Raw genomic sequence first — 22,442 nt, 5'->3', positions numbered from 1 at the left:
GAAAAGCCTGTTGGCTCAGCCTGAGTGTAGAACTCCTCCCTTGTGATCACAGAATTTCACTCCTGTGTCTTTCTTCTCCTCAATCACCTAAATTCACCCAGATAATGTTTGGCACAAGCCTGTTAAGAATAGTATAGAAGGCTGTGTTTTCATTTCTCTCTTCCTATCCTCAATATGCGCAGTCATCTCCTTAAGTGCATTATTGGATCTATTGAAATGAAGACTCTGTTAGAACTTAATCTTCTAGATACACCTTTCATTTGCTTGTTAGTAATGTTTTCTGAGGGTCCTGAAGCTTTCCATTAAGCCCAGCCACATACCCTCTTTGAGTTCAAAAGTTAAAACTTCTGTTTACAGTCACATGTCCTGGCCGGCCCTGACATAGATGCTCCATGGCTTGCCGATTGCTTGGAATTGATCAAGTAACTTAACTTCCCTGTGTCTCGGTTTCCATATCTGTGTAACTGTGATAATAGTGGTACCTGCCTTACAGTGCTGTAGACAGTTTAAAGAAAATAAGACAAAACACTTACAATAGTATTCAGGACATTATGCATGTGACAATTAATTTTGTTTTTATTGATTAAATATTCAGCACTACAGTCATCATTATCATAAATATACTTAGTATGGACAATAGTCTTAAATGTAATCCAAGAATGTTTTATCCACAAATTAAATTCTAGGGCTTTTTCTTCACTAGCTGTACACAACTCTTAAAATCCTAATGATTTGGTCTTAATCTGTGCTAAAGTACTCAGACCTTCAACCATTCCCACCCGTCCCTGTCTAACGCATTACTTCTCATCATCCATTATCAAAACGTTACCCTATAAAAGGTTCCCATGTCCTGTTGCTGTCCTTCTTTCTTATGTAATCTTTATTCTACCTTGTTATCTTTTGTCTAATTCTTGCCCCAGGGCTGACAATAAGGATAAGCTACCATCATTACTTGTGGACTTGCTCCAGTATAATTTTGTCAGGCTTGTTATCTTGGAAATGAGGACCCTGTCTTGCAAGGAAACATATTCATCAGGTCAAGGTGTTATCAAACAAAAGATTTTATCTACTTATGATTCAATAATTAATTTAGACTGACTTGAACAGATTTTTTTTTTAATGACAAAAAGGATAAGATGACATAAGAGGAAACTACAATACAATAGAGAACACAAGCTAGTATAACTCTTGCTTCATGGATTTTAAATATATATTAGACATATGCTGGGTACATGTGTGCAATGATAATCCAAAAACTGAATGGTAACTGGCTTAAGGAATGCCCGCATTACACTGAGTCTTGCTTACCTTTCCAATTATGAACAGAAAGTTGCAATACTATTTGTATGAGTATCAAACCTTCTAGCTGCTGTGATGGAGGTAGAGCAGATTTACTGAGATAAAAGCCTTGGAAATAGTAGAGGTTTGTCCTGTGATGTTATGGCTGTTTCTGTTGTTGCTGTTGTTAGGAAATGCAGTGGGAGTGAAAGCAAGTAGAAGATTTACAAGCTCTGCTCTTCCTCATACTCACAATGCCCTCTAGAGATGGACAGATGTTGGTACAGGAATCTCTGACACCTCTTAGAAGTCTTTTGCTCTTTCCAGAATGTTTCCTGACAAGTATTGTTTTGAGTCACAGATTAGGTGAAACTGGGTGTAGAAGAAACGACTAGAGCAAGGGAGGAAGTTTTCAATCCAAGGTAGTTCTTGTAGACACAGGGAAATGGAGTTTTTCATAGATTTATGCCGCACTTGTATCATGTTGGGGAGAGAGGCATCAAACCAGGCTCATTCCCGAAAGAAACATTACATTATTTTAGACAGAAAGAATGATGAATTTCTTGTCAAAGGATGTTTAAAATTCAAATCTACTGATTTTTTTGTTGTTGTTTATAGAGTATTGCTCTGTCACCCAGACTGGTGTGCAGTGGCACAATCTTGGCTCACTGCAACCTCCATCTCCCTGGTTCAAGCCATTCTCCTGCATCAGCCTCCCAAGTAGCTGGGATTACAGGCATGTGCCACCACACCTGGCTAATTTTTGTATTTTTAGTAGAGATGGAGTTTTGCCATGTTGGCCAGGCTGGTGTTGAACTCCTGACCTCAAGTGATCTGCCCGCCTCAGCCTCCCAAAGTGATGGGATTACAGGCTTGAGCCACTGTGCCTGGCCCTACTGATGTATTAATATTATTCATCTTCTTGAATACACCAAGTGGTAAAGTCCAAATCCACACTTCAAACTTGAGATTTCTACTCCTATGTGAATTATGCCAGTGAGGGACAGAAAAACTCTGTATTGGTTGGGAGATGATGTTTGACAGTAATCAGTTTGTGAAGCAGAGGCTTATGTCACAGTACTTTCCACAGTATTACACATAAAAATGGTGAATGGCCTCATACTCAGAAGAATCAGCATTTCTCATGAGCCATACTTCCACCAAGAAAGAAGTGAATTGAAGCCTGTGACTACTTGATGAAGGGTGTATGAAGAAGAGGGAAAGAAAAAGGACACAAAACACGATATCGTAAATGGAAAGGAGAAAGTCATTACACAGCCTATAAGAGTAAAAAAATAAAGAGAGGATATTATGAGTAATTTTACGTCAACTAACTTGACAAAAGTAGTGCAGGGCAGGTTCTTGGCTTCACTCAGGAAGGAATGCAGCGTAAGCTGGTGGTAGAAGAAAACAGCGTTACTCAGGTGGCACTGTTACAGCTCTGTGACTGTTCTTGTGGAACAGAGCTACCCCATAGGCCGTGTGCCAAGAGCAGCGTAGGGGCGGTTTTGCAGTCATATTTATCCCCGCTTTTAATGACATGCTAATTAAGGAGTGGGTTATTCAGAAATAACTAGAAAATGGGCAGTAACTTTCAGATGTTGCCATGGCAATGATAAACTGATATGGCAATGGTGGGCATTGACAGGTGCTTCCAGTGTCTCTTCCTTGTGTCAGCCACTCTTCAATCTGGTCCCACCTACCTCCTACCTCATTGCCCCTCAGAGATTAGATACTCCTCCTTAATCTTAGGAGGACTTCAGAAGAGCAGAGTCCATTTTCTGTAAGTGCTTCCTGCTGGCTTTATGGGTGCAGGCCTTCCCTAGCCTTTGAGGAGTAAAAATCTTTGGTACCTGAACTAAGGGGCCCAATGGCAGGATGCTTTCATTTGTGGGGTCAGAAGACAGAATGGATTGGAAGCCTTGTGACAGACTGTATCTTCTTTACACGAAATTTAGGAGATACAAACTTTACTAGGAGGTTAAACAAGAAAATTATACTTGGAAGAGAGAGAAAAATTAATGCACTTATGTCCACCCACAGAACCACATTATTAATCTATGTGTTTGCAAAGCAACAGCCTTAAGTTTTCTGTGTTTTATAAATAGAGGTTGTGGTATCCACCTTTTGTGCCTGCAGGACCTTGTAAGAAACAGATTTAATCCTGGACAGCTGTACCCAACTAGTGACTTCCTGAAGCCTAACAGTAGTTGGAGTAATTAAGAATATCTGATAAGGGCCCCTTTATTTTTGTTATAATTAATTATTGGGGATCCTTTTTTTTTTTCAAGATAGAGCCTCACTCTGTTGCCCAGGCTGGAGTGCAGTGGCACAATCTTGGCTGGGCTCATTGCAACCTCTGCCTCCCAGTTTCAAGTTATTTTCATGTCCCAGCCTCCTGAGTAGCTGGGATTACAGACATGTAGCACTGTGCCCAGGTAATTTTTTGTAATTTTAGTAGAGATGTGGTTTCACTATGTTGGCAAGGCTGGTTTTGAATTCCTGGCCTCAAGTGATCCACCCACATCAGCCTCCCAAAGGGTTGAGATTTTAGGCATGAGCCACTGCACCCAGTCGGTTTCTTCTTTTTAAGCTTTTAGTAAGGCTAAGTCTTCTGGTTGAACAAAGAAGTTATTTTTTTCTTCTGTGGAAAAGGGCACTGTTTTATTTTCATAATTTTAAAAGGTCTTTTGGATCTGGCCTACATTTCACATACAGGTAGAGCGAAGTGTGTCTGACTCCCTGTTTCCCACCATGGCCTGAATTAGACTTTTTTAGGTTTCTTGGATGGTTCCTTTGGACAAGGGGCTTGGAATCAAAAGATTTATAGCCAATTAAATATTCTAGGCCAGACAGAATAGAGGTGGGAAGGCACTCATTAGCCCTTAAGAGGGCAGATCAAGAGGTCAGGAGATTGAGACCATCCTGGCTAACATGGTGGAACCCTATCTCTACTAAAAGTACAAAAAAATTATCCGGGCATGGTGGCACGTGCCTGTAGTCCCAGCTATTTGGGAGGCTGAGGCAGGAGAATCACTTGAACCCCGGAGGCAGAGGTTGCAGTGAGCCAAGATCACACCACTCCACTCCAGCCTGGACGACAGAGTGAGACTCCATCTAGAAAAACACATATTTTAAAGCAGTATAAAAATAAAAAAAATAAAGCCCCAAATAAGGTTATATATGTTAAGAAACATTAAGTGCATAGAATAATACTATGTTGGGGGAAAACATTGCTTCCACAGACCTCTAAGACAAAACACTTTAGCATCAAGCCCGCAACAACAGTCAGAACTGGAGCTGAAAAAGTCACAGGAGCTGATGAAGGAGCTAAAGGAGACATCAATGATCCCATGCCTTTTTAAAGGGAGAACAAGCTGAAAGCAAAACACAACAGTTGAAATTCTAAGACATGAATCTCAGAAGTTTTAAAAGAATCTCATTATCATATCAAAATCAAAATTTTCTCTTTTTTTTGAGATGGAGTCTCACTCTGTCACCCAGGCTGGAGTGCAGTGGTGCGATCTTGGCTCACTGCAACCTCTGCCTCCCAGGTTCCAGTCATTCTCCTGCCTTAGCCTCCCAAGTAGCTGGGATTACAGGTATGTACCACTGCTTCTGGCTAATTTTTGTATTTGTAGTAGAGGTGGGGTTTTACCATGTTGACCAGGCTGGTCTTGAACTCCTGACCTCAAGTGATCCACCCATCTCGGCCTCCCAAAGTACTGGAATTACAGGAACAAGCCACTACATCCAGCCTCAAAAACAAAATTTCTGTAATTTAGCAAATCAATAATTTAAAAAAACCCAGTTTCAATATGCAGACCATTTTCTAGAAAGTCTACCACAAACAATTTTTCTTCAATTACAGCAGGCTTAATCATGCACAAAATTTCTTTCATAAATTCCCGTTCACAAACCTTACCTTGACTTACACAGGCTCCCTATAACATGCCTGAACTTTCTAACTTCACCTATACTATACCTTTCTTAGATAATTAGTCATTTTACTCTAGGACAAGAATTTATCATGCAAGATCCTTTTTCATAAAAGTTACTGTTTCTTTATATCCCTCCCTGAAAAAGTATACTTCTTCCACCTGTAACTCTCCTCATATCTCTATTTACTGGTTTCCTCATATTTTGAACCTCTCTTTTAATAACTTCCAAATTAGACAAAAATTATTTTCCCAGTAAAGATTGCATTTGTTTGACACATTTGATATATACCTAGGAAGCAAGAAATTATAAGCTGCCCACTAGACATTGGTGTTGTAGGAGGCAGAAAGAAATTATTTAGGTGGACAATTAGGGTAAAGCGAGCCCCGGCAGAAAACTTTCCTTCTAATGGAAAGCAGCTGAAAAATAACCCCCCTTTCTAAAGTCATGCCGCTCCAAGAAATCATTTCTTTTTCAACAAAAGGGAGGCTGAAAGTTCAGGCTGTAAAACACAGATTAGACAGCTGGGGCACAGAAGGAAAGTGGGGGAGTCTCCTGGGTAATCACCAAGCTTCACATTTATACAATGGGCCCCTGTAAATCAGGGGGCCTTAATAAGCATATTCCTTTCCCTTTAGGCACACTAAGATTGGGAAGCTAAAAGCAGACTGGGGGAATGCCTAGAGCTGCAAGATGTCTGGAAACACACACAGAAACTCATCCTCCCAGATAAGTAAAACAAAGAAACACAGGCTAAGAGTAAAAGCTAATAGACAACTCTGCTCTATACAGATAGAACAACTGGTCCCAACTGAATCTTCAGGTCTTGGGAAGATAAGACACTCCTCCTCATTAGTCTATTTATACAAACCCTGACATTTTTACTACAGCTTGGCAGCCTGCTTGAGACCCTCTCTGTGATGGAGGGCTATTCTTTTCTTTTTGCTATTAAACTCTTGCTCCAAACTCACTCTGTGTGTGTGTGTGTGTGTGTTTGTGTGTGTGCGCACGCATGCATGTGTCCGTGACCTTGATCTCCTTGGCCGTGAGAGCAAGAACCTTGGTATTTACCCCAGACAAGGAGGCTGCTTCATTGGCATTATATAGATGAAAACCATTCTACGATTTTATGATTTTAACTATACAAAAAGCTCACTAGTTAAAGTCATTTTAACCATTTTAAAGCCTACCGACATTAGTGGCTTGCCTTAGTACAAATCTTAAAGTTAAATTTTAGAAAAGACAACATTCTCTTCAAACTAACAGGTATAGACTAGTCTTATTTGTTTAATTTATGAGTGGTCTTTTATTTATAAGCCAATTTGATAGCATGGTAGACACAAAACATATCTCACAAACTAAGTGACTTATACAAAACAGCTGGATCCAAGTTATTTACAAACCCAAGACCTGTCTACCTGGCTAAACTTTGTTTGCCCCAATAGGTATGAAAGACAGGAAGAGGTAGGGAAGGGGATACCAAAACATCAAATAAGGAAGGAAGGGGGTGGGCCACATTGCTCAAAGGGGGACCCCAGAGTTCATGAGCCACTAGAGAGCTCACTCAGCAATAGAGACACCAGAAAGATGTTCGACTGGCCACTTGTCTGCCAGTACAAAAGCTCTCCATCAGGTTAAGGGTCTGGGACTCCTGATAATTTTGTTATAGGAGTTATTAAGAAATTATTTTAGGCAGATAGAGAGGAAAAGGGGTCCTTGGGATGTTTTTGTTTTTTTTAAAGCAGCTCCAGAAATGTTTCTTGTCTGGAAGGAAAGCCCCAGCTCTTACAGCCAGGCCGGCAAGCTTTGATATGCAAATACAGACCATTAGAAACTGGGTCCACCCAAACAGGGAGATTCCTGCAGTCTTCTCCTTGTCCCCACTTATGACTGGCCACATGGCCACCTCCACAAATTCAAATGTGTGTAGAACATCACTGCGCCCTGCATTTGCATATTAAAAGGCTAGGGTGGGAGGGCCGGGTTTTTGCAGCTATGTGAATGACATACCTGGTCAAAACAATCCCCTGGGCCCTATGCAAATCAGACACCACCTCCTCCAGCCTCTCCGTCTAACTGGCTGTTTTCGGCCACACTTGGGGTTTCCTGTCTCTGCTTGGAGGCATTCTTTCTCTGTCTCTGTGTAGGGGAGCTTCTTCCTTCTTTCTTGCCTATTAAACTCTCCACTCCTTAAAACCACTCCACGTGTGTTGGTGTCACTTTATATAAATCGTCGCGAGACTCAGGACCCTGGTGTTCCTCCAGTCATCGGAGTCATCTATCAACTTCGCTAGAGCAAGGCAGCTGGTTGGGGCTAGTGAAAGAAGGTTAGTTCTAGTATTGACGGGGAGCCATTTCCTCTCCCACCAGGGACACTTAAGACATTCTTATTGCCAGTGTCCCTTTTGCTTATATTAATAGTAGGCACACTGATTCTGGCTGAAGGGCTGATACATTGGAGGCTCTCATCTGGGCATCCTAGACACTGATCTTGTAACACTTTCTTGGGATGGGCAACCCTGAGGTGGCAGGGTTTTAAAGCAGCTGCTGATAATTGTGTTTGTGGCTATTTCTTTTTATTATCTCCACCTCTTTTGTCCTGTCCCTATTGTTGTAAACCTTAGAGGCCATGTTTAAGAGTGACTCACAAGGGTTTAAGGTTTCACAGCAAGGAGTATAGGCCGGGGCTAGTTGGTTAAGGGGGAGGGGTTCTTTATTACCTTAAAGTTAAACCCTATGTTACAGAACTGGTCAGACCTCCCTCAGAACTGGGGGACAGAGGAAACTCCAGGGAGGCCATGTAGGCCATCTAGGGAGAAGAGCAAGGAGGGAATCCTCCAGGTGTGGCTTCCTAGTGCCTGGAAATAACAGGAGGGAGTCAAGGGCCATAAAAGCACGTACACAAGAGACCATTTTTCTTCTTTTTAACAGAATAAGTCTAATTGTAAAATAGCATTATAATGTATGGAAACATGTTTAAGACAAGTCTCTTGGTTTTCTAATTTGTGTTGAACCCAGGCAATGTTGTGATAGAAAATGAGTTTATTTTTCTCTAAGCTGAATTTGAATTTGCTCCAATAGCCTAATAGACACTCTAGTGGCAAGTTCTCTGTGATGCTTGCCATTGTCCCCATGTCTAACAAGGATTTATACTGGACACAGAAGTTTGTCTAAGTCTAACAAGAGGGAAGGTGACTGGGCCTTCATTGTTCTCATCTCAGATTTCCACTTCCTGCATAGAAGGTGTAAGTAGAGGTAGCAAGACATTATGAAAGTGAATTGTAAGCATTTCTTAGTGGACAAAATATGACTAGAGCAGTATTTTGATTTTTAAATTTTTATTTATTATTATTATTTTTTGAGACAGGGTGACACTCTGTCACCCAGTCTTGAGTGCAGTGGTGGGATCTCGGTTCACTGCAACCTTTGCCTCCCAGGTTCAAGTGATTCTCATGCCTCAGCCACTCAAGTAGCTGGGATTAAATGTGCTCGCCACCACGCCTGGCTCATTTTTTCGTATTTTTAGTAAAGACATGGTTTCACTGTTTTGGCCAGGCTGGTTTTGAACTCCTGATCTCAAGTGATCCGTCCACCTCAGCCTCCCAAAGTGCTGGGATTACAGGCATGAGCCACCACACCTGGCCTTAAAGTAGTATTGTTATTAAGTAAAGTGTAGAAGGAAAAGTGTAAATAAAGTGAAAAAAGAAAACAAAGTGCTGTTATGGAAAATGATAACTTTAGGGCAGAAACCAAGAAAAGACAAATCAAGATTCCCATAGGGTGAGCCTCCAATCTACAGTCCTAGGAGGAATGTCAAGGCTGAAAACCCTGGAGCATTCAGGGAGTGGCCAGCAATACCAAATGCTGAAAAGCCAGAGTACCCGAGTATCAGCCTAAGAGTGTCCCCACACCAAATGCCAGGAAACCCTGAGTCTCCAGAGGCTGAACAATGCAGAAAATCCTGGAGCCTCAGCTGGGTGGCCAATAGTGAGCCCCAAAGGCCTGGTTGGGGTCATGGAATAATGTGACTCTGGCTTCCTACGGTCAACAGAACAGGAGAATTCTTACATCCAAGTGTCCTGCCTTAAACAATTGTACAAACATAATTAGCAGGGAACCAAAGCCAAAATTGCAGAGCAAACACATATATCAGGGCAGAAAATAAGATAAAATGGCTGATGGATAAATAAAATGGCATTAGAGGAGAAATGACTAAGAGAAAGAGCAATGAGGATGTAGTCAGGTGTGCTATGGGGGACTTCAAATGGACTACCAAAGGCCAAAGATGATCCCTGGATCATCTGATATAGGGCAGGTGGGCAGAGGGGACACTTATAGGTGTGCAGGAACCAAAATGGTACCAAGCAGTCTCTAATGTGAGGCCTGCTTGACGATCTCTCCAGGCTCCCCAGCTTGGGTGGGTTGGGCTCCCACAGGGGAACTGGAGCACAGAGCGGCTGGCCTGCATGAAGGAGTGGCTCTGTGGCCGCTTGCCCCTCCCCAGGGCTCCACAGCCTGTCAGGAAAGATGATGGCTCTTAAAACAGGCTTTGGCTAGTGTTAACAGCTCTGCAATGTTAGCAACTCTGTAGCTTTGATCGCTGTAGCACTGATCACCCTCTCGCCCTCTCTCACTGATCGCTGTCTTGTCATTTCTCCAATAGTTGTCTTGCCCATTGCTGATCGCTATGTCCGTCTTCTCACAAAATGCCATCTCTTGCTGTCTCTTGTCTTGCCTCTCCGCTGTTTCCACTGTCTCACTGCCACATCAAATGCTGCCTCTCACCATCAAATTCATGAGAGTTCTCAACGTTTCAGCTGCTTGTTTTTTAAGACTTTTTCTTAATCATCACTCAGCAGTGACCAGAATGGCTAATGATCATTAAGTCATGTTTTCCTTACAATTTTCTTGACTTTTGTGGATGCTTGACTTGTATCAGGATATTGAAAACAGGATCAATATTGTCTAAACCCCCTTTTAAACACTTTCCCTAAGTCATGATATTTAGGATGATAACAGGAGATATAAAGGGTTGGTAGTAGTAACAGGCATTATTCAATATTTATTTTTATATTCCTTAAGGCAATACATTTTGAGTGAAATAGCATTCAACTAGACTCAGGATAAAAACCTTCTAATCTCAGCTTTAGCATTAAATGTTAGAAAACAGTGAAGAAAACAATCCAGGAAGAGAAATCAGAGGGTGTGCAGCAGTGGGGAAGCGCTGCAACACCTAAACCCTATTAATGCCAGATCTTTGCAGTGATTTCCACTCATAAAGTTGGGTTGACTCCTTGCCTTGTTCTCCTATGTGTCTGTGTGACTTCATGCTGAGGGGATGTGACGTCACAGAGGGAGAAGTGCACTTGTGTACAGAAACATGGCTTAGAAGATTGGCTTTGGAGGTGGCTGCAATGGAGTATATGTTTTGAAGAAGTCCCCTATGAAATGTCTTATAAATTGTTTCTTATCTCCAGGTGATTGGGCTCACACCTGTAATTTCAGCACTTTGAGAAACTGAGAAGGAAGGATCAGGTAAGACCAAGAATTTGATGCCAGTCTGGGCAAGATAGAGAGACCACATGTCTACAAAACACACACACACACACACACACACACTTTGTGAACAATGGCATCACAAAGTGATTATTTATGAACATTTACTAAGAAAATTAGGAAATAAAGCAGTGTCTTCTGAGCTAGCAGTATGATAATAAAGATGTTAATTATTTGTAGTAAATACAGAGAACATAAAATTGTCTATCTTAACCATATTTAAGAGTGCAGTGTAGTGGCATTAAGTATATTCACATGTTCTCCTATTATTACTGATATAATCCCCAGAAATCTTTTCATCTTATAAAAATTAATATCTATACCCCTTAAACAATATTCCCCTCATTTTCTCTATCCCTACCGCCAGCAACCACCATTCCAGCTCTGTCTCAACGTCAATGACATCTTCGAAGCAGGTTCACCGAGCACTGGTTACCAACATACTTCAGGGTGGGGAACAGAACACCCCCACACAGCAAGTTACATGAAGTGGGTTTATTATTTACAGATAAGCAGCAAGGGAACACAAAAGTCTTGGACTTATTATAGGTCAGTCCCTCAAGGCACAGGAAAGCTATGTGGAGCTGATGGAGTTGGCTGTGTGTACCCCCCTTGCACCACAGCTCAGGAACCAGGGAAAACAGCCACTCTGGGTTTTATATCCTGGGATAACAAGACACACAGGGTTAACATGCTAAAGGACATTCTATTCTACTGGAAATTCCTATAGAGCACAGGTAGATTGTTCTGTCCGGTTCTTCTCTATCTCAGGATATTACAATTCCAGCACATTCTACAACTATTCTTGAGAACTCATAAAATAAGCAAGAAAGTGGAGAGAACTAAGTCAGTCCACGGTCATTGGAGAGCTGTCTTGCAGTTACCCCATCACCTAGACATCCCCCTTAGCAAAACTAGCATATTTCATATGCCCACCAACTTCCTCCGAACTGGAGGCGGAGGTTTATCTTTTCGGATTGATGACGCACCTTGAGTTACACAATCTCAGTGCAGATTGTTAAGCCATAATGAGAGTACATTTCATTGGGCCAAAGAAAGCTACTACCACTGACAGGAAGATAAGACCCCCAAAGCAGTGACATAGTCCAGGATCCCATGATCAAGAAAGTAAGAGGCTAAAGAGGTGAAAGGGGGATCTTTCAGATGCCCCATTGTCTGCAGCCATTGCGCCTGTTTCAGGATCACCTCCACTTGTATTTCTAGGATACCTGAGGTGTTTATCCAGGCACAGTGGGCAGTGTTCGGGGTTGGTAATTGCATGGAATGTCCATTATGCTCCAGAAGAATGTACCCATTGTCATGTTGATTGTGCAGTGAGGCTGTTTCTTGATCAGAGTGAACTCTCATGGAATATCCAAAAACAGGATATAAATTCCTATCAAGGGTGGCCATGGTAGCCCCAGTATCTAATAGAGTGACATATATTTAGCTGTCCAGGAAGCAAATTGTGGCCATAGTCCTTTTCCCTGCACAGGGGATCCTTTAATAGTTCAGTCACTCAGTTGCTATTTTCCTGACCAGACAGTTGGGTTGTTGGCAATGGTCCATGATTTAGTGGAAATGGAGCAAAATATAGTGTTAGGGGCAGCCTGTATGGCTACTATCATTGCATGTAGTTTGTCCCATTAGGCAGAGTGGCCATGTTCAGTGTCAGTCAAAAGATGCCATCCACTGGCTAGATGGTGACCGCACCCAGTGGACCCACTGGCATGTGTTTTGTACAATCATCAGGGCCCCATGCCATACTGACATAGGCATGTCTCTGAGTCTTTGGCTCTATGTTACCAAAGGGGAAACTAAATTGTCCCCTATGGGTCATTTGTTCCCTTCTAGCAAGCTTGCCATTTGTTCATGGGGCACATGGGTCCTGTGGGATCCTGGTTAGGGCTGATTCTGACTGTATCATTTCCATTTAGTGTTTTGGATCTGTTGGGCCTGTCCAGTTTTATTAATTGTGTTTGTAGGCACCAAAGTGAGAATCTGTAGTTAAGGTAGCAGTGTCACACCTGGTGCTCTGGCTCTGAGATACTCAGCCCCTGTCATTTTCCTACAGCAAGCGAGGAGTTGCCATTCAAAAGAGGCACAACTGGTGGCTGCTTCAGGAAACTTTTGTGTCCAAAATCTGAGTCTGGTGCACCCAGTGACAATTTTGCATTGCCACAGACTCCAGTCAGCATGCATAGAAATAGTGGACACCTGGATTTCCATTGAGCAAGCAGGAACTAAAGGTCTTAAAGAAGTGCCTCAGACATGCCTTGTTGAACAGATTCCAAGGCTACCATTGCAAAGGGCTCTGTTCAAGGATGGCAGCTTTGTTCATGATTTTGACTAAGGTGACCAAAAGAACACCCAGGCAAGGTTTATACTGCTCCCAGTACCCACAGAGGCCTACCAGCTTTTGGGTCTCCTTTTTATTAGTGGGTGCCACCAGGGCCATCAATGATTAACTATATCTGGGATACTTGCTTGGTTTCCTGTTTAGGTGGCCTTGGCATTCAGTGTTCAACAGTCCATCATTAGTCTCCATGACCCTCATGCCCCCGGTATATTTTTGGTGTGCCTAACTGGGTCGTTCCATCATGACAGGGCAGGTTGTGACATTTTAATCTTTTTGTAGCAACTATTAAATTAACTAGGTAGTGTCCTGCTCTTCATTTAATATGCAGTCCTGCTTTGGCTGAATAATGCTCTGGGACTTGAGAAGCTTAGGTGGCAGGCAGGAGTGGATATGCCCCACTGTCGTGCCTTGAATACTTACCTATGAGTGCAGATAGCCCCTCAGGCAGCAGTGATGTTGTGTGGCACAGCAGCAAGATGTCAGTACCTGTGTTGCACTCTGCAGTGAGAACCGTGGTCACTAGCACCCAACATGGCCCAAAGGGAATGGTCCACATGCAGATCAGCACACAAGCACATACTCACCATGGGCTCTGCATTTGTCCTGAAACCTTCTGATGTCATCAGTTTAAGTTTCTCTGAGGGGACCTGGAAATATTGTCATGTGGATTCCTTCATACAAAAATCCAAGTAAAGTCTTAATTCCTTTCTTTTCTCCTTTTATCTTGACAGAAATATAGGGCCACTAGCCTCTGGTGGAGACCTTGGCCCTATTCCTAGTTGTGCCATTCAGGCAAAGACATTTGGGTCTGCAATGTGGCTTAATCACACAAACACACCAACTGGCTGCGTAAGACTTCCCTGGCCGTTTTCCATGTCTCTTCTTTAGAGAGTGAGCCTCCTTTTCTGTGAAGGCCCTTGTTGTTCCTTTTGGTTTCTTCTCAGATACTTCAAAGACCACTGAGAATATCTTTCCTGCTTCCTCTTGGGTGACTCAGGGTCCATTTGAGTACCCATGTCCTGAGCTATCTGGCCCCAGGCATGAGCAATCATATGTGTCTAACAACTAGGAAATTGTGAACCCCATTCCTATTTCCACATTCTTTTCTCTCTGTCTCAATTCAGTCAGCCAGCTGATCCATATTAATGGGGGGGAGGACAAATGTCCCATTTATTCTTCCTCTGCATTAAACATCCATCTGCATGTCCAGGCCTTGCATCCGCAGGCTGATGTCTCTGTCCTGGGTCAGGTACTGGAAAGTATTTTTCCTCTAACTTCACCATAAGCCATGGATCCCTCAAATCCAACCTTCTCACTGCATCAGTTTTGCCAAGAATATTTGCCGTGCACTGGTTGTGAACTTACTCAAATCTAGTGAGACAGAACACCCATGCACAACCAATTACATGAAGTGGATTACTACTTACAGAGTCAGCCACAGAGAGCACAAAGCTGCCTGGGCCTGATTGACTCTAGACTGTGCATACCCCACAAGGACTGCAGCTGAGGGACCCTGGAATGCAGCCCACCCTGGGTTTTATGTCTTAGAATCACATGACACACTGGGCTAGAGTGTTGGAGGAACAGAAATGGAGTCAATCTTGCTGTGTCTGGCCAATGTTTTTCTCACCAACCTTGCTTTATCTCAGACTGTTACATTTCCAGAACATTCTACAGTTATTCTTGAAAACTACAAGCAAGAAAGGGACGGGGACTAGGTTGATTCAAGACAAAATGGAACCTCTTCTGCAAATAGCGTAGTGAAATCATAACTTGGTAATATTTTTGTGAATGGCTTATTTCGCTTAGTGTAATGTCCTGTAGTTTCATCCATGTTGTAGTATATGTCAGAATTTCTCTTTTTAAAGCTAATTTCCCTTTTTAAAGTTACAATATGCTATTGTATGCATATACCACATTTGGATTACCAGTTCCCTCCTTTATGAAGATTTGAGTTGCTTCTACATTTTGGCTATTGTAAATAATTCAGTTCTGAATGTGGGTATACAAATATCTCCTTAAGTTAATGTTTTCAATTACTTGGGTATGTCCAAAAGTAGAATTGCTGAATTATATAGTATTTCTATTTTTAATTCTTCGAGGAATCGTCATATGGCTTCCCACAGCAGGTGGGCCATTTACATCACCACGACAATATCCACAGGAGTTCCAGTTCCCTAAATTCTCACCAAGACTGGTCATTCTCTGTTGGAAAAAAACATCGTAATAGGTGTGAGGTGGGTTTTGTTTTTATTTTTCTAAGGATTAATAATATTAAGCATCGTTTCCTGTGTTACTTAGCTAATTAGCCCTAAAGAATCTTGTTTAGAGAAATGTCTATTCATGTACTTCCCTCATTTTTAATCATGTATTTTATTTTAATATTGACATGTAGGACTTATTTTTATATAATAGATATTATTACTATATATCTATTATCTATGTAATAGATATTATTACTATATATCTATTATCTATGTAATAGATATTATTACTATATATCTATTATCTATATAATGGATATTATTACTATATATCTATTATCTATATAATGGATATTATTACTATATATCTATTATCTATATAATGGATATTATTACTATATATCTATTATCTATATAATGGATATTATTACTATATATCTATTATCTATATAATGGATATTATTACTATATATCTATTATCTATATAATGGATATTATTACTATATATTATCTATATAATGGATATTATTACTATATATCTATTATCTATATAATGGATATTATTACTATATATCTATTATCTATATAATGGATATTATTACTATATATCTATTATCTATATAATGGATATTATTACTATATATCTATTATCTATATAATGGATATTATTACTATATATCTATTATCTATATAATGGATATTATTACTATATATCTATTATCTATATAATGGATATTATTATTATACCTATATAATGGATATTATTATTATACCTATATAATGGATATTATTATTATATCTATATAATGGATATTATTATTATATCTATATAATGGATATTATTATTATATCTATATAATGGATATTATTATTATATCTATATAATGGATATTATTATATCTATATAATGGATACTATTATATCTATATAATGGATATTATTATTATATCTATATAATGGATATTATTATTATATCTATATAATGGATATTATTATTATATCTATATAATGGATATTGTTATTATAGCTATATAATGGATATTGTTATTATAGCTATATAATGGATATTGTTATTATAGCTATATAATGGATATTGTTATTATAGCTATATAATGGATATTGTTATTATAGCTATATAATGGATATTGTTATTATATCTATATAATGGATATTATTATATATCTATATAATGGATATTATTATTATATCTATATAATGGATATTATTATTATATATCTATATAATAGATATTATTATTATATATCTATTATCTATATACTAGATATTACTATTATCTGTTATCTATATACTAGATATTATTACTATTATCTATATACTAGATATTATTACGTATCGATTATCTATATACTAGATATTATTACGTATCGATTATCTATATACTAGATATTATTACGTATCGATTATCTACATACTAGATATTATTACGTATCGATTATCTACATACTAGATATTATTACGTATCGATTATCTACATACTAGATATTATTACGTATCGATTATCTACATACTAGATATTATTACGTATCGATTATCTACATACTAGATATTATTACGTATCGATTATCTACATACTAGATATTATTACGTATCGATTATCTATATACTAGATATTATTACGTATCGATTATCTATATACTAGATATTATTACGTATCGATTATCTATATACTAGATATTATTATGTATCGATTATCTATATACTAGATATTATTATGTATCTATTATCTATAAAATAGATATTATATATCTATTATCTATAAAATAGATATTATATATCTATTATCTATAAAATAGATATTATATATCTATTATCCATAAAATAGATATTATATATCTATTATCTATAAAATAGATATTATTATTATATATCTATCTATTATCTATAAAATAGATATTATTATTATAGATCTATTGTTTATATAATAGATATTATTATTATTTAACTATTATTTATATAATAGATATTATTATATAACTATTATTTATATAATAGATATTATTATATAACTATTATTTATATAATAGATATTATTATATAACTGTTATTTATATAATAGATATTATTATATATCTGTTATTTATATAATAGATATTATTATATATCTGTTATTTATATAATGGATATTATTATATATCTGTTATTTATATAATGGATATTATTATATATCTGTTATTTATATAATGGATATTATTATATATCTGTTATTTATATAATGGATATTATTATATGTCTGTTATTTATATAATGGATATTATTATATGTCTGTTATTTATATAATGGATATTATTATATATCTGTTATTTATATAATGGACATTATTATATATCTGTTATTTATATAATAGATATTCTTATTATATATCTGTTATTTATATAATAGATATTCTTATTATATATCTGTTATTTATATAATAGATATTATATATCTGTTATTTATATAATAGATATTATATATCTGTTATTTATATAATAGATATTCTTATTATATATCTGTTATTTATATAATAGATATTCTTATTATATATCTGTTATTTATATAATAGATATTCTTATTTATCTGTCATTTATATAATAGATATTCTTATTATATATCTGTTATTTATATAATAGATATTCTTATTATATATCTGTTATTTATATAATAGATATTCTTATTATATATCTGTTATTTATATAATAGATATTCTTATTATATATCTGTTATTTATATAATAGATATTATTTTTATATAATAGATATTATTAACCCAACTCAGATATGATTTACAAATATTTTCTTCTATTCCACATGTGGCATTTTCATTGTGTTGATTATGTCATTTGGTGTACATTTTAAATTTTTACGTAGTCCAATTTACCTTCTCTTCTACTTTTGCCTGTATTTTGGTGTTAAAGGTGTTAGTATTTGAATGTCTATAAATACTGACTTACTATGCTGAGAAGGTCACACTTCACCATCTCTCTGATGGTGGAGCTAAGAGTTTTACACTCTCCCATTTTGTAACAGGGCACAGTGCAGCTAGGTGAGAACCCAGTGGCTTTCCCAAGCTTATTTGTCTTGCATTTTGGTGACATGGATTGTTGTTCACATTGGCTTCCTCTGGCAGGTCCACCTGGAAAGCATTATATTTAGCAAGAAAAAAGGAGGCTGTGAATTATATCCCTGTGGACTGTGTATATTCCCTGTTGCAAATGTCAAATCCATGAAGCATAAAAGGATTTACTAGATGATATTAAATTCCTTGCAAATTGTTGAAAAGCCTTAAGGAACAGGCTCCAGGCAAAGCCTCTAGAACAATTCCAAGAATGGCACCACTGGTGCAGGCTGGGGAGGAGCTCCTGCTGCCTGAGACTCCACATTCAAGCTGTCTCCTGTAGAAAAGAGACCAGCTCTTCTCACTACTGCCCCTGGAAGGACAGCAGCTCTGCTATCAGCTACTAGAGATCTGAACCCTTTCTCTGGCTGCCCATCAGATATGTTACTACAGAGTGGTTTTGGACTGAGATGAGGGAGAGGAAATGCCTGATCTCACTCAAATGTGGTCATTTTCCTGGTCTGGGTCACAGCCAGGCAGCATAGTCCTGTGGGCACAATATCTTCACTTGCTAGGTTTCTATCAAAATGAGAGTATCTTCCTTCACTGTGGAAAACACGGGGATGGTAAGGGTCAAGGAATAGGAAAAGGAGTACTTGGAGTTGCCTGAGCTGCCACTCCGGTTTCCCCAAATGTTTTCAATCCATTTCATTCATGATAGTAAACACCTTTCTGCCTAACCAGACATAATGGCTTTTCTCAGATCCAACTGATTCAGTGATAAAACTACAGAGAAAAAATAAATACACTTTTCAACATTTAAGCTGACCAGGAGGCTGTCCTTGGTGTTTACCCCTCCATATCCCACTATACATTTCATCTTCCCTTCGCCTCACTGGCCGTCCAAGTGCAGGGAATGCTTCACATGACTGTGATCCCTAGAACTTCATCCTGATGACTGTTGAAATCTTCTCTGAGTTTTACCAGTGGAAATGGCAATAAACAGAAACATTCCAGAAGGTCCCCTAGGTTCCATATTTTCTGTACTTCCTCTCTAAACTATGTAAAATCAATTCTATTGGCTCTTGCTTTGTATGGGCTAGATCTATGGCCCCAGCACCCACCCTAACACCCTGTGTTGACCACTTATCCCGTATTGTATTAACTCTAAATGGTCACATGCTTATCATATTATTTCTTCCAATTTAATGGTATAATTGTCATGTCAACTCTTTGGATTAAGAATCATCAACCAGTCAGCCCCAGCTCTGAGAAAATAGAAATAGAGTATTTCTAGCTGTTCAGTTGGCATAACAATGATGAGTCTACAGCTTATTTTCAGGATATACGTATTCTGTTTATGGGAGTAACAGCACCATTCACGGTTAGTGTTTCAGATCCTCCACCACATCTGACAGCATAGCAATTCAATAGCACAAGGGTCTGTATGCCAGCTTTGCTTGACTAATAATGGGTTTTTCCTTGTCTGTAGGGAAAGCTGCACCTGTGCACATGACAAGACCATGAGCTACACTTTGCTTCACTTTTCTTGAAGTCAATAAGTTTCTTGATCCAGAGCCATATTATGGAAGAATTCCTGACTCTAATAAAAGCACTTGGAAAATCTTTAAATAATATTTTATGCAGAAACATAACCAAAAAGAAAGGAAAATTCATATATAGGAAAATAATCACCACCCTCCTCATGTTACATGAGGTCCACTAGAATCACCTGACACCACATGTTAGTCTGAGCCCTGATGTGTGGTATAATGTTAGGGGTTTAGGAGAGGACATTCTTCTTGGCAAATTAGGTGTTCAGAAGAGCCAGCAGCCCTGTACATCTCAGTTAGTTGAAACTCATATTATTGAGTCTTCACGGGGACCTCCATAACATTGGTTCATGAGTCCACCTGGGAAAGCTGGGAAAGGTGACTGACTAAAGTCCATGTGTTGAATCTTCCTCATTATGAAAAGCCCCATGCTTTATAATGATAGTTTGATTAATATTCACTTGGAAAGCTTTTTTTATTTTTTCTATTATGGCTCATTTTTGAAATGTGTAGTCATAGCTCTTCCAGAATGACTTTGTCTGCAATCATCCTGTTGCATTTCTTTTAAGGCCTGATGATCTGTCAAAACCAACAACCAATATTATTAAATGGCTGTTCTCTTGGCAATGTGATCATCAGATGTAGGCCTTGCAGTTTACACATGATTAGGATTTTTACATTTCCAGGGCTTCCTTGACAATGGCACTGATGTGACTCCATCCAGCATCTATTGTTATGAGAACTCTATTTGGCATATTATCACTGTGGGCATGAACATAATGGAGACTTTCATAGGATGCTATGGTTAATATCCAACATTAGTCAAAATTTACCCTAGTCCTACCCTTGGAACTCTACTGGGTTGGAAAATTATTTTAGGTAAGGACAACCATTTGGTAACATTTTAAAAATAAAGGCTAAAAAGAAATTTTCTTTAGTAAGAGTATGAACTGTATGTGGTCCAGAATAGCATTTTTTATGGAATGAACAACAATTATTTAAATGTGTATAATTTAGATAATAATTTCATAAATATGTATATATTGCATATATAAAATAATAAATGTACTTAAATATGATTACTATATATATTTGTAGCCAACATTTTATCAAATAAATATATATTCACTTCTATGTATCTTATATACATATATGCACATTTTTCCATAAATAAGGTGAATTGTAATTGTTTATGGAAATACTAATTAGTATTAATTTTGTCTTTAATTTTCTCTTAATAACTTCATAATTTGATTACTATTCATATTTATACCTCCAATTTAAGAAAAAATACATGTGTGTATATATAGGTAGAGGTGTAAATGCTGTATCAGTAAGCATTTATGCATTAATGATTAATAACTGGTTAAATACACGACTCAGTGGCTGATAACAGTAAAAATACTTGTTTTCATGTTCATGGATGCTCATTTTCACAGTGATCTGGCTGATTAAGGAAGGGCTCAGCTGAGTGTTTCCTCTGTAGTGCACTGAGCTTGTCTTTAGCCTACAGGTATCAATTGTCTGAGGACAAGGCTAAACAGCAGTGACTACACATGACACAAGATTCTTGTGACAGGTCACAGGAGTGAACAACATCCTAAACCAAACTGCACGGTTGAACTTAAGTCCAATAATTTCTAACATAGCTTCACACATTTTGAATATATTCCTTTATTTCAGTGAGTACACATTTTCAAGAAAATGTTTACTCCATTTAAATATAGAGATGTTTGATCATTCCATGGACAAATAATTAAGCTTTCAAATTTACAATCCTGAAAATATTTGCTAATGTAAATTTGCATTAATAAAATAAAGCTGGATGAGTTTTCAACATATGGCTTTAAATATAATTTTTTAAATGGCCTCAGTGGGGGAAAATCATTTTAACTTATGTAAATATCCCTTTTTACTTCTCTTGTGTCCTATAGAGTTGCCCAATAAGAGGGCCTCCCATGAGATTTGGAAGTCAGAAAAGGATGACTCAATATCCTCCACTGATACCTAAGACAAACACAGGGACAGAGATGAGAAACACCTGGAAAGATGCTGTAGGAAGCTGAGAGCACCAGCACCCCTGCCCTTAAGCTTCCAAACAGGACTGAGGACCACATGGTTAGATAGCCTGTACTGCAGGGGAAGATGCATTCTGTTTTCTGAAGGAGCACCAGAGAATCCTGCTTCTAATACCAGCTTTCATGACTACTATATACTTGGCATTGAAAGGTTGTAGTGTGAACGTTAATAGTAGGAATTGGGTTATTCTTGTCATACCCAACACAGCCAAGAAACCAGGAGGGAAAGGCACTTAGGGTGCAAAATATTGTTTCTAGAATGCAATTGAAATAGGCCCTATTACTCCATGGAACTAATGTTTATGGTTTTGTTAATAAACAGAAATTGACTCAAGATAGTTTCATTTGTCTTACCTTAGTTCTTTTTTCAGGAAACCAACCATTAGGCCTCCCAGATAATATTGAGGAGCTGAAACTTACA

At 38.1% G+C, this 22,442-nt stretch overlaps 1 protein-coding gene and 1 long non-coding RNA gene across 4 annotated transcripts in view; one reads left to right on the top strand and one right to left on the bottom strand.

Moving 5' to 3' along the window:
* The window catches only part of LOC129026546 (immunoglobulin kappa light chain), a 412,603-nt gene that overhangs the window by 121,847 nt on the left and 268,314 nt on the right, over nucleotides 1–22,442 (bottom strand). The gene's annotated exons all lie outside the window — the stretch shown is intronic.
* On the top strand, nucleotides 10,558–20,849 carry LOC134737788 (uncharacterized). Its single transcript, XR_010123037.1, has 3 exons — nucleotides 10,558–10,752; nucleotides 15,235–15,369; nucleotides 19,883–20,849. It is a non-coding gene; the product is annotated as an uncharacterized LOC134737788 (long non-coding RNA).

The sequence above is a fragment of the Pongo pygmaeus genome, chromosome 12 (genome assembly GCF_028885625.2).
Source record: "Pongo pygmaeus isolate AG05252 chromosome 12, NHGRI_mPonPyg2-v2.0_pri, whole genome shotgun sequence".
Lineage (NCBI taxonomy): Eukaryota > Metazoa > Chordata > Mammalia > Primates > Hominidae > Pongo > Pongo pygmaeus.
Note: the sequence above shows the minus strand (reverse complement) of the source record. Positions and strands in the feature narration are given on the sequence as shown.